Source organism: Eumetopias jubatus, unplaced genomic scaffold (genome assembly GCF_037043125.1).
Source record: "Eumetopias jubatus isolate StellerSeaLion01/CBP00866 unplaced genomic scaffold, mEumJub1_p1.0 scaffold_6, whole genome shotgun sequence".
Classification (NCBI taxonomy): Eukaryota; Metazoa; Chordata; class Mammalia; order Carnivora; family Otariidae; genus Eumetopias; species Eumetopias jubatus.
This window is the reverse complement of record NW_028274812.1, coordinates 28,283,533-28,297,972: the sequence shown is the minus strand read 5'-3', so window position 1 is coordinate 28,297,972 and position 14,440 is coordinate 28,283,533. Positions and strand designations below refer to the sequence as shown.

The window sequence follows — 14,440 nt, the reverse complement described above, 5'->3', positions numbered from 1 at the left end:
AGTCTGCTGAAGATTCTCTCTCTCCCTCTCCCTTTGCCCCCCTCCCCCAAATAAATAAATATTTAAAAAATAAAAATAGAAAAAGAAATGGGTATGATTATAAATTAATCCAGAGCTGTATTTTATAACTAACTAATTATTATTATTAATATCCAGCAAGTCCCTAGCAAGTGTACTCAAGAAAAAAAGAAAGCAAAGATATAGAAAATTATTACTGAGAAGGAAAATATAACCACAGATACAAATTCCACCAAAGCTCAGAGATGACTAACACCAAGGTGGTATAAACCTGATACCAATATTTGACATTAATGTCAAAAAAAAATGAAATAGAGGTCAGTCTCAAACTCAATTTATACATGGGCAAAAATATGAAATAAAAATGAAAAAAAATGCACCAAACATTCTACTATAAGAAAACTAGATCATGGGTTTAAAATTTATTTTGGGAATGCAGGGATAGGTCAATGGAAAAAAAAAAAATCATCGCATCTCCACAGATGCCCCAAGTGCTTTAATTAAAATTCAAAACCCATTTCTTATTAAAAATAATTGCAAAATAAAAATAGAAGAGCACTCCTTTAACATGAAAAATAATATATAGTCTGGGGCGCCTGGGTAGCTCACTCAGTTGAGCATCTGACTCCTGATTTTGGGTTCAGGTCATGATCTCAGGGTTGTGAGATCCAGCCCACGCCAGGCTCCAGGCTGGGTATGGAGCCTGTTTGGGATTCTCTCTCTCTCTCTCTCCCCCTCTGCCCCTCCAACCCCCTGCTCTCTTTCAGTCTCAATCTCTAAAAAAAACTATATATATATATACATATATATATGTATATATATATATTTTTCACAGCAACTGCCAACTTTGTGTTTATAAGTATTCCATGAAAATCAGGAAAAAGACAAGGCAGCCAATTATTCCTACTACTAGTTGGCTTTCTGAAAATCCCAGATAATGCAGTAAGATTTCACAAAGTAAGGAGATGTAATACCATAAAATGAAATACACAATTATCATTACTTGCAGATGTTTTGCTTGTCAACGAAGAAACCCCAGTAAAATCAACTAAATAACTATTATAAGCAATAATATAATTTAATAAGGTGTTGAGATGCAAAATTATTATGAAAATCAAGAGCTCCCTTTGTACTTATAGTAAGTGTCTGGAAAATATAACGGCAAAACAATTCCAATCACAATTACACTGAAAATGTTAACATACCTTACAGCAAATTTAACAGATGATGCTAATTTGTTAAACGTATTTGCAATATGTGATAGATGAAAGGTTAATATCACTACAAATCATCTCTTATTGGTCAGTTTAGAACAAAGAAGCAACCATAAAGACATTATAATAGAAAATTAGGCTATGGGCATGAGCAGACAAACTTGAAAAGAATAACTAAAATGGTAAATAAATATACAAAAAACTATACCTCACTACTAATAAATGCACATTTTTTTGAGATTTTTTATTTATTTGACAGAGAGAGAGATAGTGAGAGCAGGAAAACAAGCAGGAGGAGCGGGAGAGGGAGAAGCAGACTTCCTGCTGAGCAAGGAGCCCAGATGCGATGCGGGGCTCGATCCCAGGACCTGAGCTGAAGGCAGATACTTAATGACCGAGCCACCCAGGCAACCCCTAATAAACGCACTCTAAAGTGCCTTTTTTTTTTTTTTTTTGTCTAACAAGTAGTCAAAAAAATTAAAGAATGTCCAATGGAGATGCAGAGAAATGACACTCCGACATGCCAAGGAGAATTTCAGACTTCCCAGGAGACCTCAATCCTTAAAGTTATGCACACTTTTTGACCCTATAGCTCCATTTCTAAGAATTTTACCCTAAAAAAATGCCTATAAATGTGGCAAGTTTCCTTGTTAGTATGTCGACTGAAATAATTTTTTTACAATAAAATGGAAAATACCTAAATATCCATTAATAGGAAAATGGTTAGGCAGGTAGGCAGATAGATAGGTAGGTAGGTACATAGTTAGATTCAAATAGTGGTTTATTATGCATCATTGAGAACTATATTGTTGCCTATATTGTACACCTGAAACTAACATAACACTACATGTTAACTACACTGGAATTAAAATAACTTAAAAAAGCAAACTATATTGTAGAAGAATATTTAGCAATGGAGGTAAACTCAAGGTATATTAAGTAAAAAAAATCAAGATATAATACATTATAATGTATGTATTCTACGTGAATATACATATGTGAATAAAAAAAGTCTGGAAAATTGTACACCAAATGTAAACCATGATCATAGCTGTGCAATGGCACTGTGCATTATTTTTTCTTTATTCCCTCTCTATTTTTTTTTACCATTTCTCTTATGAACATTGATTGCTTTAATAATTTAGGAACCCACCAAAATAAAAGAAAAATAACACTAAAAACCCGAGTGACTGAATGTAAAACCACACTGCAGCACCAAAAAAACAATGCAGACTCTCAAGAAGCTGTTTGATGCAGTCGGCCTTGTCTACTAATGAACGTGAGATTAGAATTCACATTCTGTGAAGGAGACATAAATCAGATCAAACGGAGGCTGAAGACACAGAGGATTTAGTGAGGTTATGAAAGAGGCAAAGGAGCTTCAAAAGATTTTTTTTTTTTTCAAGGCTAAAATGACTTACAGGCTCTATAACACAAAGAGAGAGTTTTCTTTTGGGGTCCTTAACATTTCTACATCAAAAATCAACACATGAGATAATGAGTCACTGCATCCCACCTACACGCCCCATCTGCCTCCTGCACCCACACTGCTTCCTCCTCCCACCGATGCCAACCGCTTGCTCTCAGTCACAGCGCTTGAAAATCAAGAGACAGCGTAAAATGGGGCTGAAAGAAACCAAATGGAACAGTAGTTGACAAAAAATATAAATGAGAGCCATGCAAAGAAAAATACTAGCTAAATTAAAGTCACCACAAGAAGAGGGGAAATGGGTGATTTCCAGAAAATGGGCTCCTGACGCTAAAATTAATAAAGGCACTGCAGAAGGCACTGGGATGAAGAGAGAAACTAGACATTCAAAATAAATGGTACAAGCAAAATAAGGCGTATTCATCAGGTCTGAACATCTAAGCAGGAATAGCTCCATTTTTGGATGCTGTATAGAACTTTAAAAATGCTTGTTTGTATAATTTTAAAATACTGAATACAGTATGATGACTCAGAAAAAGATTTTTTTCTACTTCAGGTTCAGATGACTGATGGGTTCTAATAGGCTTATATTCTTGTCTAAATGTATTTTTTAATTTCCATGGCATAAAATGTACTCTTCTGTCTTCTCTGGTGAAGTGATCAAAGTTTGTGCCCTATTTCTTAAATTGTTGAATTTGTTCTTATTGTCAAGGTTTGTGTGTTCTTTATATCATCTAAATATTTTTCCTTGGTCAAATAAGGGGATTTGCAAATACTTTCTCCGGGTTTGTGACCTGTCTTTCCAATCTGCTAACAGTATTTTTAGAAAAGCAGAAGTTTCTAACTTTAAGTCCAAGGCATCAATTTTTTTCTTTTATGATTGTGTTTTAGGTGTGGTATCTTAAAAAAATCTTTGCCTAACCCAAGGTCACAAAAGTTTTCTCCCTAGAGAAAGTTTTCTCCCTAGAGAAAGTTTTCTCCCTAGTTTTCTTCTAGAAGTTTACATTTTACATTTTGGTCTATGATCCATGTTAAAATAAACGTTGTAAATGATGTGGGGTGTGTGGGTCAAGGTTCATATTTGTTGTATGGGGTGTGGGTCAAGGTTCATATTTGTTGTAGACTCTCCTTTCTCTGTTGAATCGTTTCTGCTTCTTTGTCAAACACCAATTGGATACATTTGTGTGGGTCTGTAGTTGGGTTATTCTGTTCCATCGATCTATGTGTCTATCTTTTGCCAACAACACTACACTGTTTTGATAAATGGTAGGTACTGAAATTAACCACTGTGAGTCTTCCAACTCTATTCTTCTGTTTTCCAAAAGTGTTTAGTTCTATTTGCTTTCCTGTATAAGTTTTAGAATCATTGATAGCTGAGAGCTATCAGTTGATAGCTACAAAAAAAATCCTCCTGGGATTTTGACTGATATTGTGTATTAAATCTATAGATCATTCTGGGGAGAACTGACATCTTCATGTATTGAGTCTTTCCATCCATGAATATAGTATATCTCTCCATTTATTTAGGTCTTCGATTTTTTCCTGAGTATTTTATAATTTTCAATACACGGTTTCTGCATGTATTTTGTGAGGTTTATACCTAAATGTTTCAATTTTTTGATGCTATTATAGATGGTATTTTTTAAATTTCAAATCCCAGTTGTTCGTTCCTAGTTTGTAAAAATACAGTTGATTTTTATATGTTGACCTTCTATCCTGAGACTTTGCTAAGCTCATTTATTTGTTCCAGAAGCTTTTTTTTTTTTTTTTGCACATGTTCTGGGATTTTCTACTTGAAGAATCATGTCGTTTGAAACTAGAAATGGTTTTATTTCTTCCTTTCTAATCTGTGTATCTTTTTTTTTAATGTTTTATTTATTTATTCACGAGAGTCAGAGAGAGAGAGAGAGAGAGAGGCAGAGGGAGAAGCAGGATCCCCGCCGAGCAGGGAGCCCGATGCGGGACTCGATCCCAGGACTCTGGGATCATGACCTGAGCCGAAGGCAGACGCTTAACCATCTGAGCCACCCAGGTGCCCCTCTGTGTATCTTTTATGGTTTGGGATTTTTGTTGTTGTGTGTCTTGTTTTACCTGGTTATACTGGCTGGGGCTTCCAGTAACAGCATTTTTAAAATAGGAACATTTCATTATTTAACAAAAATATCATCTTATCATGGCTACCTCCTGACTCTGATGACTATCTTCTCAAAAGTAGTAGAATAAACAGGTGAAAATTATCTTCCTTATGAAATGATCTTAAATCATGTCTAAAATGCAAAAAAAAAATTATGTACTTATAATAAACAAACACCTGATACTCCACAATTCTTGTAACTCATTCATATGAGTTACACTTCATCCACTTTATTTCACAAACATGTATTTAGTAATTACGATGTGCCAGGAACTATATGCTTATCAAATATTAACTCGATCTTCATAATACTCCTTTGTGGTAGGTAATATTATTATTTCAGGACACAGAGGCAGAGAATGTATAAGTAATCCGTCCAAAATCAGCTGGGAAGTAGTGGCACCACTTCTACCCTTTGAAGGATTTGACCTCAAGCAATGTAGCTGGAGAATCCATGCTCTTAACTCTTCACTGAGCCACACCCTATACTTACAGGATATGGAGGTTCTCAAGGTCACAGCATAAATTTAGAGGTGCAAAGAAGATTTGGGGACCAAAGCATATATTTCTGTCATGTATTTTGTGACCAAATGAACTTAATAATTTTCTGATTGAGTTTTTATGGTAATATTGTGAGTAAAACTGCTACACTTAAAAACTAAAGACTATGTCTATTTAAAAATATAGACAAAGGTACAAAAATCTTACATTTTTACCTAAGGTATTGTTTTTTTCCTTTCTTCTAACTGGGTTAATGTCAAATGGAGCACAAAATTAGGTTTACCAGGGGTTATTAAAGCATAATAAATTTTTAGGGCAATAACATAAAACTGTTGTGCCTAATTGCATTTTGGTCATTAAATGGCAGTGGTTCATGGTCTGTGTTTGTTTTTTTAATTTAATTTTTCCTTTATAATACCATATCTGTTAGTTAGCTATCTCACATGAGCTTCTGTTGCTTGTAAAAAGCAGAGTTGAAGCAGAACATTAATGTTCAGTTACTTTTTATCTATTCAATGTTTTCCTTAGGCATTAGATCACTGATGACAAAGCAAGAGGCCAGTAGTGATTTTGCTTGTACTATAGTCTACAAAGTACTCCAAAATTCCATTATCAATGGAGACTTCCTAAGTTATCACACAGAACTAGCCATTCAGTCATGACGGGTTAATCTCCCAAGATGACCCACCAGTGCCAATTTAATTCTACAAATGTCCTGAGCACTTACTATATAAAAAGTTTTGTTATTTGCTGTTATGAAAGTCAAAAGAAAAAATTAACTGGATATGGTTTTTGCGATCTCTTGTGGGACAGAAACACGAGTTGGCAGATACCAACATAGGGCAGAATGAGGCCAGCACTGGGGATGTACAGAGGGTGACGTTCAGGGGCCAGGGAGGCCAGCCCTGGTGGAAGGGATGATGGAAGCCGACGTGAAAGAGGCATCAGCAGGCAGTGCAGTTGGGAGTGGAGCACCTCAAATTGCAGACAAAAAAACAAAAGCCCTGTACATCAAAGGCACTGTAGGAAAAGGAAAGGGGCAAGGTGCCTGAGACTTGGTCAGAGCAATGAAGCAAACCTCTGTAGGAAACTGAGTCAGTTCCCAATGGAATTCTGAATGGGTGAACCAACTGAGATCCCCTAAAGGGCAGATACTAACCCCCAAATGCTTATCCCATCTTAGATTCTTAAGGGAAGTATATCTTGCATCTCATTGATTTTTCTCTTTTTTTAAGATTCTTTATTTACTAGAGAGAGAGAGAGATAAAGAGAATGAGCAGAGGGAGAAGCAGACTCCCCGCTGAGCAGAGAGCCCGACGTGGGGCTTGATCACAGGACCCTGAGATCATGACCTGAGCTGAAGGCAGACGCTTAACTGACTGAGCCACCCAGGTGCCCCCTCCATTAATTTTTCTATATTATTAATAAATAAGGGTTAATTACAAAGAATCTACCGTACGTAAATTACTAAAATGTTACTTATGACCTAGTAGTGCCCTGGTAGAGTCTCCTAGAGACTCAGAGTCAGTTTACTAAAATTTGGCAGATATACAATGTTGGGAAATTGCAAACCTCCTATTGCAAAGCTAAAACTGTTGTGATTTTCATGAAGGACAAAAGAATAATCTACCATCATTGTTGTCTTGAATTACTCATGGTTTAGCAATTCCTGCTATGAATTACTACTCCTGTAGCTTCATCAGTATTCTATTTTCCTGTACATTATTTAGTTAACCCTATCATGTATAATGATACATATTTGTGTCAACAGTAAACATTTTGGCCCATAATTTCTTCATCACTAAACTCCAATAAATGTATGCATAATGACTCAAACATGAATCACTCTTATATTGCTAAAACAAATATATACATAATGTCCCCACCCCAGCTTAATTTGCTTGTTTAATGCTTGTTTATTACACAAGAGGTGTTGATTTTTTTTTAAACCTAGAAAGTGAGGACTGGGAGGTAGGTGATCAGAGGTGATCAACCTCCAGAAGTTGGCTTTTAAAAATGTTGAGAGCCACGGCACCTATAAAAGGAAGGGGGAGGGGAGGGAGAAGCCTAGAGAAAGAGACAAAGGGAGAGAAAAAGGGGGAAGAAGGGAGGAGAGGTGGAGGGAGCAGAACCAAACAAGACTGGTATATAAAAACTAAAGTCCCCTGGCCCAGACAACGGCCGCAAGAATCCAGTTCATGATGCTCCAGCTTTAGAGAATGTGAGGGGCAAATTACCACATAACCATAGAAGGCAGCCATCCCAGAGGGGGATGACCCAGAACCACAGCTCTCTGCCAGGAAGAGATGCAGACTCAGAAAAGCACACCACAGAAGTGAAAAGCTGGAAGGGGAACCTTCTCCTGATCTCCAGGGGCCTTGAGAGGAGTGATAAATGTGCAAATGGCAGACAAGCTGCCTCATGACTTCCAGTACTTGAATCCTAATTAAGTTTCTGGATGGATGACCTTGGACAAGACCTTAAGTTCACTGAGCTTTGGTTTCCTCAACTGTCATTGGAGAATAATAACAGGTATTTACTGTACAAAACTGTTGTTAGGATTACATGTGCACTAGGCACAGCAAACTCTCAATATATGGTTATTATAAGGAGCCATTATAAGAAATATTAATAGGGGGGCACCTGGGTGGCTCAAGTCGGTTAAGTGTCTGCCTTTGGCTCAGGTCATGATCCCAGGGTCCTGGGATAGAGCCCCACGTCAAGCTCCCTGCTAGTGGGGAGTCTCCTTCTCTCTCTGCCCTTCCCCCTGCTCATGCTCACACACACTCTCTCTCTCAAATAAAGAGATGTTAATAGGAGCCCTTTGAACAATTTAACATAAAAATGTTATCGAAGACAGTGCTAAAATATAATATTCCCAATGAAGCCACATATGAATAATTACTCATAGAAATGAGTTTGAAGTCAAATTATGAAAACACACAAAGCCCACATAAAGAATTTTGACTTGATCCTATAATCAATGGTGATCCATCCATATCTATGAGTTTTGAGAAGGGGTATAGCAGCATCAAAGTCTGGGGAAGATAAACCTAGATTTTGTGGATGGATGATAGACAAAACAGACTGGAAGCTGGGAGATCAGTGAGGAGTCATTTAAAGGAGAGTGTGCCCCTAAACTAAGACAGAGATGATATGGCAAGGAGTTCAAGAGGCTTTAGGGATTTGGTGGATGCAGGATAAAGAAAGAATTAAAGCTGATTCTATTTCAAACTTGAATGGTTAACATTTATGGCTTGCCATTAACACAAGGGACACAAGAAAAAATACTTTTTTTTGGTAGAAACTTGAGTTTGGATTGAGACACATTAAACGTGCATGCGTGTGTGTGTTTCTAACTGACACATTTCGAATCTCAGCAGAGATCAGAATCAGAGTTAAGAGTCATGGTGATGTAATAGTTAAGTAGCAGGTATGGATGAGATTGACAACTTAGACAATAAAGAGAAAAATGAAAAGGCATCTATGATTCAGGAAATTCCTTCCTCATCATATACCCAATAGAAACATAGTTCATCAAAATACATGTAATAAATGTTCATAACAGCACTAGCTACAAACCATCAACAGAAGAAGAAATAAAGTATGCTATACAGAGCCAATGGATACCATACAGCAGTGAGAATGAAAAAATCTATGACTACCCGTGACAACATGAATGAATCTCACAGACTGTTGAAAGAACCTGGATTCAAAAGAGTAGATATTTTATGATTCTGTTTATACAAGGTTCAAATATTTGGTATTAAAAGTCAAAACAGGGGTGCCTGGGTGGCTCAGTTGTTAAGCATCTGCCTTCGGCTCAGGTCATGATCCCAGGGTCCTTGGATCGAGCCCCACATCGAGCCCCGCATCGCGCTCCCTGCTCCGCGGGAAGCCTGCTTCTCCCCCTCCTACTCCCCCTGCTTGTGTTCCCTCTCTCACTGTCTCTCTCTCTCTCTGTCAAAATAAATAAATAAAATCTTAAAAAAAAAAGTCAAAACAGCAGACACTTTGGTGGAGGACAATGGCTGGAAGGGGACTCAGGGAGGTCTTCTGGAGAGCTGCTAGGGTTCTGCCTCTTGATCTGGGTGCTGGCGATTCAGGCACGTTCACTCTGTGAAAATCAGTTATTCTCTGGTTAATAATTTTGCCAAGGATGTTAAAAGAGGACTGTATTTAGTGTCCTGTAGCCACTACAACAAAGTCCCATAAACTTGGTCCCTGAAGCAACACACAAGTTGCTCTTTCACAGTTTTACAGGCTCGACGATGTCCCCAGATCAAAGTGTCAGTAGGGCCAGGGCTGTGTTACCTCTGGAGGGTCTAGAGCAGAATCTATGCCCTGCCTCTTCCACAGTCTAGCAGTTCTGGGCATTCCTTGGCTTGTTGTGTGTGTGCCTGTGGTCTCCAACTGCACTCTGCCTCTCTCTTAGAAAGACACTTCCGATGGCAGACAGGGCCCATCCCACTAATTCAAGATCACCCCATTATCAAGACCCTTCATTTAATCATGACTGCAAAGACCCTTTTTCCAAATAAGGTCACATTCACCCGTCTCAGGGTTTTGGCATAGACACTGGAGCATAGGGGTAAGGATCGTTTTCCAGCCTACCACGAGGATTTAGAAGGTGAGTAGAGCAGAACTGTTGAATTTGAGGTGAGGGAATGGAGGTAAGGAGCACAGACAAGTCTCCAGAAGAGGAAGAGAAAGGAAGAGCATTAACATTTACTAAGATCCACAGTAGAGATTTTTACATTCAATATGGAAACCAAGAGATCAGACAATACTTTAATGGGGTAAGAAAGATCTAAAGCGTTTTAGTTGTTAAGTGGAGGCCTTGAACATGAATAGAAAGAGGAAGATTTTAAGGGGGGGGGCGGAATTGCTAATTGCTCTCTGATATAGAGATTGGAGACAATCTCTATATTCTCACATAAGACAGGTTTAGATTTAAGTTGGGGAGAAAAGTCAGCCTTAGAAAAAAGAAGGGATCGTTGAAGGGCAAGAAGAAGGGAGGTAATGAAAGGCAAAGGCCAAGAAATAATGAAGTAAAAGGAAGAATAATGAGATCCTTCCATTTAGGTGGTGACTCTGTGCAATAGAGCTGGGGTGCTGTGGCCAACAGAAAGCAAACCCCAGCCCAGGGACAGCAGGGACGAGCCTGCGTCCTGTGGACATCACTGGAAACATGCCTGAAGGCAGTACCACCTCTGCTCTGGGAAGCTGTGGTCCCATTTCTTTTTCTTTCTTTGTTCTTTTTTTTTTTTTTATGTTCAATTAGCCAACATATAGTACATCATTAGTTTCTGATGTAGTGATGTGATGAGCACTGGGTCTTATATGCAACTAATGAACCATTTCTTTTTTAAAAGGAATTTATGTCAGCATTTCTACCGCTTGTGATAGTAAGAATGCTAATTACTATAGCCGACAGAAGCAAGACGTGAACCAAGCCTTAAGAGAACCAAAAACTCTATTTTTTCCCCTTAACTTCTAAGATGAAAATAAAGGAGCCTTTGATGAAAAGAGGGAAGACAGAGAATAGATTTCAGTTTTATTCTGCTTTCTGGCTATAGACAGGTCTTACCCAGATATTAAAATTTCAGTATCATCAATGAATATTCTTGGCCACAAAGAAGACCAGGGTAATAAAGAATCCTTCTTTCCTATTCTTAAAAAATTCCTAGTACAGAGCACTTTGATGGTGGCATAGGAAGTGTTATTAAGAGAGCCCTGTAAAAATGCTCTAACTAGATTCAGTCTTCAAGAGAATCCTTCCTATCAGTGCACAAGGAAAGCAGAGAAATCACAATTTAGGTCTTTGGTGCATAGCAAGTGCTTTATAAAGTGATCCTTTCCTGGGTGTGGGCATAGCAGTCCTCAAAATCATTCTGCTTATTAAACAAATAGAAGCAGGCCCTACATCAAAAAGTGTCATTCTCTTTCCAAGTTAAAATAGCTATGGTCCAGATTACACCTTAAGAATTTATTTTTTAATGTAATGGCAAGAACAATAGACCTGGTCAATGATCTATAAAGAGTAGGGAATATAAGAAAAGTATAAGTCAAAATTAACTCTCAGGTTTATTATGTGACAGGACCACGCTGCACATTATAAGCAGAAATAGGATTTGAAGTGGCTTTGATGGTAAAAATTTCTTTATCCCCATTGAAAACTATTTTTCTCTCTGAAATTATTACATTTCCTAAAGGTGTACTGGGCTGAGAGTCTATAATCATAAATTTAGATCTCTATAAACTCATTTTATATAACAAATTTCAGTACTTAAGTAATCAATCTATTTTCACCAGGTGCTGAAAAAGCTATTCCTAAAATTTTGGACAGGATCTTTTAGAGTTTACTATAGCTTTTACTGTGGTTAACGTACACACCATTTTGGGGGAGAGGGGTCTCTCATATTTAATTTAATTAAATCAGCAAGGCTGTCTTCATTCCTGCCTCGGTGAAGTTCCCGAGCACACAGCATAGCCCTTTGTATCAGAATCTTACACAAGAGTCCTCCTTGCCAACTGGACCCAATAATCTGCCTCTTTTAATTGGCACTTGTGTTAAGTTGTGTAGGGTTGTATATGGTTGCAAGAGTTGATTTGTGACAATTTTTGAAGAGAATCTGATTGTGCTTCAACAGATGTGCATCCTGAGTGACCTATTATTCCTAACTGTTTTATACATTTACAACTTTTCCACACAGAGACAGCAGAAGGTAGCCAGGGAACACTGGAAACATGATCTGACCATGTTCTCTGGCAAAAATGGCCATAAACCATGGCAATTTTGTTCATGTTTGAGGTTGTTCTGAGATTTTTCACATTCTGGGGAAAGAGCTGCAGCGTATGTGTGTTATGTCTACATAAACGATAAGAGTTACTAACAGTGTAGCACAGGGATACAATCAACAAAATTGAGAGGACGAAAAAGTCTGTAGGAAAAATGACCAAATTTCCTCACAAAACCATTGGGAGTGGGAGAGCAAGAAAGAGGGAGAAAAAAGATAATAAAGACTTTAGGAACACTGTCAATTACCATGTATATAACTTATTTGGATTCTGACTAAAACAAACTTCAAAAAATCATGACATTCATGAGAAAATTTGACAACTGACAAGATTTTTGATGATATGAAAGAAATCACTCAAAGTGTGATAAGAGACTGCGGCAGGAACCCTTACGGTGTAGAGATTTAAAAAAGTGAACTGTTGGGGGCCTGGGTGGTTCAGTCGGTTAAGCTCTGCCTTTGGCTCAGGTCATGATCCCAGGGTCCTGGGATCGAGCCCTGCATCGGGCTCCCTGCTCAGCGGGGTGTCCGCTTCTGCCTTCCCCCTGCTCATGATCTCTCTCTCTCTCAAATAAATAAAATCTCTTAAAAAAAATAAATAAAAATTTAAAAAAATTAAAAAGTGAACTGTTTGTATACGGTCCCACACAATATATGCATTCTTTATCAAAGAGTGTTACTCCTCACGTAATAAGCAATTTACTTGCAAGCAATAAACACTAAACATGAGCCTGCTACAGGAAGGATACAGGTAATAAAATGAAAGAAACCCAGCCCCCACACTACTTGTTTGGCAGAAATACTCGCCCTAGTGAGCAGGCCAGTTTGAAAGGCTTTTTTTTTTTTTCCTTCTTGCATTGATGGCTGTCATCCCTTGTACTCATAAACCCAGTTGGATCTAAGAAGCCTGGGTGAGTGCCCAGGAGCTGCTCTGTGCTCCAGGATTCTCAGGGTCAACAAGCGGAGACCTCTGAGTCAGAACTCATCAACATCTCCAACATCTCCAAGAGATGCTCTGCTTCTCTGATCTTTGTACTCCCTCAAAGTCACTTTCAACACCTAATAAATAATTAGCATCTAGTCAAAATGTGAATTGTTTGTGTTCAGATTCCTACATCTTCTTCAAAGGGGATCTGTAATTCTGTTCACACAGCAGATGTGTAACTATGACTCTGCCAGGAATGATTTCCCTCCACTGCTTACATGTTGACATTGCTTTGGAGTTCAACAATTCATTTGGGGGGTTTTAAAGCTTCTTTCTTGAGGATGACCCACTGGAGAGATTGAGTAGAATTAAAATGATTCATTGTTAAGGAATCCTTTTTTTGCTGACTTAGGTGGCTGACCTTAACTGACCGTAATAGAATAGTCTGGATCCTTTTTTTTCCCCCCTTCCAATTAAAATCAAATGTCAGGAATTCGCTTAACTCTCTAGGAAGGTTAAGGTTTGTTTAAATGTGACAGATTAATGTGATTATAAAAACGTCACTTAAAACGGGAGCTGTCAGGACACCTCAAAGGCCAGCCATACTGAGATGGAGATGGGGAAGAACCGATCCCCTCAGCAGCCCTCCGCTGGTGAAGATGGGACAAGCCCAGTCCAGACACAGCAGCAGACCAGAGAGGAACAGACATGGTGGCAGCCCCCCTCCATGTACTCCCCACTAAGTTATACCCTCCTTAGAGCCTTTCAATAGCCTCTCATCACACCACGCTGGAGGCTCCGGTTTCTTAACCTTGCTTCAATCCCAGCCAGCAGGCATTCTGGAAATGCTTCCTTGGCTCTCGCATTTGTTTAACAAGCATTTATTATCTGTTCTGTGCAAGGTACTGTAAAGGGGTCAAAGAAATTAGCACCAACCCCGCAATGAGCTTATATTCTCTAAGTGCCAGTGAGCTGCAGAAGTCTGAGGTCAAATGAAATGTAGGTAAATCTTCGGATGGGGGTATATATGAGGAGTTATTAATTCTGGTGGGGGTCTCAGAGCAGGCCCTGCAGGGGCAACAGCTTCAAAGGAAGCCTTGAGAAATGGCCATCTTTCAGGCCACAGACTGGGAAGGAAGGGCATTTCTGGCTGCCCGACATTGCATAATAGAGGAGTTTCTCTCCGCCAGAAAAACTGCTCCACCACCTAAGAATGGACATGTGTACAATCTCCCTGTGAGTGAGGAAAGGCTTATAACTCTGTCTATCCAAGCTTCCTGCAGGAAGTTTACAAGCAGTGAAATAAATTGCACGATCATTTCTTTGAAACGCTTTTTAGTAAACACATTTTTCTTACTAGGAAGGGGGATATTTCATTTTGCTTGTGCTTTCACACATTCTAAATTGCCTTACTAAACA

The 14,440-nt window shown here is 38.6% G+C and overlaps 1 protein-coding gene across 1 annotated transcript in view; it reads right to left on the bottom strand.

Moving 5' to 3' along the window:
* MAP3K5 (mitogen-activated protein kinase kinase kinase 5) overlaps positions 1 to 14,440 on the bottom strand; it is a 193,940-nt gene that overhangs the window by 136,978 nt on the left and 42,522 nt on the right. The window lies entirely within an intron of this gene.